Raw genomic sequence first — 3673 nt, forward strand, 5'->3', positions numbered from 1 at the left:
CCAAATGTACCGTGATTCACTCGATAATGCTTGAGAAGTGTCCCTTTTGATGAAGCCACGAATGTGCACAGCTTACATCGCCATTCCATAACCTGTAAAAAAAAGAACTGATTGTAATGCTACTCTATAGATGTTCTCACCATACTCTACCATATTTACTTTACATTTCTGTTACTTCTACTCCATTAAATAAAGCATTTAACAGCTTTAGTTACATGTTACTGTGCAGATATTATTATGAAATATGGGGTTGAGCACAAAAAAGAAAAACATACATAATAAGGCTAGTTTGGTTACAGATGATGGAGCTGGACTTACTAGGCAGACAGAGATAGTTTCAACCCATAGCGTGCTTCTTTCTTGCACAGCAGTTGACTTGTGTCTATAGTAAAACACACACACACACACACACACACACACACACACACACACACACACACACACACACACACACACACACACACACACACACACACACTAAACATTAGCCCATGCATGCTTTTTTTTTTACTTCTACTCCACTAAATACAGCATTTCACAGCTTTAGTTACATGTTACTGTGCAGACTGTATTATCAAATAGGGCTTTGAGCTTAAAAAAGGAAAAATAAACATACATAATAAGGCCAGGTTAGTTAGATGCTGGAGCTGGACTTGCTTCTTTCTTCCTCAGCAGTTGCTGTAGTCGTGTCTTTAAAAATATAGAAATATACACACACACACACACAACATTAAACATTAGCCCACGCATGCACCTTTACAACCACATTGCCACCCCAACACAGGCTTATTGTCTACCGTTTATATCGGTGGTTTCCCGTTGTGGGCGCGTACGAACCATCCAGTTTAACTTTGATAAACAAATGAAAGTTATGGAGGCGCGCGCGCGGGGGGGATTTTACCGCTTACCACGCTTTGCATCATGGCCGTTGTAGTTTACTTTCAGTGAGCCAACAATGAGACGCAAGTCAAACGAACTACACACCACAAAACAAGCCCCGTTGTCGTCACTTCCTATATCCACGCAAGTTAACATGGGAAATGTATGTTGATAGTTCTGGGTCCACCTCAGCCTGGCTTTGAGCAATTCCTCACAATTTGCCGTCTACACAAACGTTCAGATTTCAAAATAAATGTGCTTACTGGGCTCACGGATGTTACAATATTGTATGCTCGAGCAAAATGACCCGTATTTTCCGTATTATTTAATAAAAAGTATTTTAATCCAATCGGTTGGACATTTTCTCAGACCTTTGACCATTGCTTTCAACTATGCGACCCTATCGGTTGGGAGACGTACTGCACTCTGATACATAAAACGTTTTATAGAAAATGGCCGTCGATTGGATTAAAATGTTTTTTATTGAGTATTACAGAAAGATACTGGTAATTCTGCTATAGCGTGCATTATTGTGACATCCGTGAGCCTTGGTTAAGCACTTTTGAAATATGAACGTTTATGTAGAAATAAGCGGGAAATTGGGAGGAACTGCTCAGAAGTTGAAACAGATCGTGGGGAACCGTCATGGCTACGTCTGAAGGAACGCTTTATACACCATTAAACTAAAGGCGAAATAGCAAAGTCCGCATCAACACACTGTAACACGACGCACAGGTCCATTTGGTTAAACTCTCAAGACCGCCACCCGGCCCAGAATAACTGTTAGCAGCAGACCACTGAAGTTAGTTTCACTGTGAGTTTAACTAGCAGGAAAAACTGAAGTAAGAAGGTATTCCTGAAATTATACCATATAAAAACGTGATATATGCTACAAGACACGGTCAATATTTAATTAACATGTACTTACCACCAGTACTGCTGCTCTCTTCTCTTGTTATTTGTTGAAACAATGGCGAAAGTCTGGACGACGGACTGACAGCAGGTACAAGAAGATTTCCCATAAAGGATAGCAGTTTGGGCGCATTTAGAATTGCGTCTGACGTCATCACGTTCAGTGTGACATCTACTCAATTTATTAGGTTATTCTTACTACAGATGAAGAATATTGAGTTGGAATGAGTAATAATTATATGTATTTAAACTGATTTGTATAATTACTCCATTCTCAAATATTATGATGGAAAACTACCAAAACAGATTGGGTATATTTCATAAATATAATCAGTTTGTCAAATACCATTTTATTCTCATGACATTAACTAAAATAATAATGTACATCTTACTCAAAATCAACAGTTAGATTTTTACTCTTTTAGTTTGGTTTGTCCAACTCAAACAATCACGTACATGATATTCACTGATTTTATTGAGCTTATATAATTGTTTCTAATAGTGATATTTACATGGCCACTGATTTATTTACAACAGTGGTAGGCTATTTGAAAATAGCAGATCTACAAGCTTACGACGAGATTGTAGATCTGCTATTTTCAAACATTTTAGTACTTTTACTTTTGGCATTTTGATGCCAATCATTTAGTACTTTTACTCAAGTACACTATATTGCAGTATTGATACTAAATGTAGTACTTTTTCCACCATTGGTCCCCAGCTAAATGTGTTAATATAGCATCACAACTTTATCCATATATCATACATGTACAAACTCACAGCACGTCACTTATGTGGCGCGCTGTGAGTTTGTACATTTGCTATTTTTAAAGAATCTTGAAGAATCTTCAAAATGTTTGGATCATTTTGAATAATTCTAGTTTTTAAAACACATTTCCTCTTCTGGGAGTGTCAAAATGATTTCAGATGGGGGTCGGCGAACAAATATCAATTTTGGGATCCTTGTCATGAACACGTTTGAGAGCCACTGCTGTAAATAGCCGATCTAACCGTAGCATCCTCTTGCTGGTAGCCATTTGGTAACACTTTGGAAGACAGTGTTTTGTTTTAGTAGACGCTGCGCCATGGAGCTTTACTGCATGTGCGAGCAAATGACCTCAAATGTCCTGCCTTTCTTTAGGATTCTGGCTCAATAAACATTCTTATAGAAAACTCTGTGGGATATGGCTGGAGATTGAACCCTCTCTCTCTCTCTCTCTCTCTCTCTCTCTCTCTCTCTCTCTCTCTCTCTCTCTCTCTCTCTCTCTCTCTCTCTCTCTCGCTATTATAATATTTTATTAATCCCAGTGCAATTTAAAATATAACCATCCTGTGGTATTTTGTGTGTGTGTGTGTGTGTGTGTGTGTGTGTGTGTGTGTGTGTGTGTGTGTGTGTGTGTGTGTGTGTGTGTGTGTGTGTGTGTGTGTGTGTGTGTGTGTGTGTGTGTGTGTGTGTGTGTGTGTGTGTGTGTTTTATGTGTGTCTGTCCGAAAGCATTGGCAAAACACTAAAATTGTATTGATAAAATAGCGTTGTTATTAAATAATGTCATTGTACTGTATCTTTTCTTTAAAGTCTTGAAAAATCTGTTTTCCTTGTGATATTGATTAACCCATTAAGACCTGGAACGCATCTGTGTCATTTTAAGATTTCTTTGGCTATTGAAAAATAGCAGATACAAGCTCAGACACATGGGCGCTTGTAGATCTGCTATTTTTTTTTTAATCGTGAAAATTCTTTGAATTTATGTTTTTTTTAAACATTTTTAACTCAAATCTTTGCTTCTGGGGGTCCCTGGAACAAAACATTTTGAGATGGGGGTCCGTGGCCAAATACACATTATTCTGGGGGTCCTTGACATGAAAAAGCTTTCAGAACCACT

At 38.1% G+C, this 3673-nt stretch overlaps 1 long non-coding RNA gene across 1 annotated transcript; it reads right to left on the reverse strand.

Moving 5' to 3' along the window:
* On the reverse strand, positions 1–664 carry LOC311040835. Its single transcript, XR_014600328.1, has 3 exons — positions 617–664; positions 319–382; positions 1–92 (listed from the first exon to the last, which is right to left on the reverse strand). It is a non-coding gene; the product is annotated as an uncharacterized lncRNA (long non-coding RNA).
* Positions 665–3673: the final 3009 nt, after the last annotated feature.

The sequence above is a fragment of the Gymnoscopelus microlampas genome (genome assembly GCF_963454915.1).
Source record: "Gymnoscopelus microlampas genome assembly, chromosome: 24".
Classification (NCBI taxonomy): domain Eukaryota; kingdom Metazoa; phylum Chordata; class Actinopteri; order Myctophiformes; family Myctophidae; genus Gymnoscopelus; species Gymnoscopelus microlampas.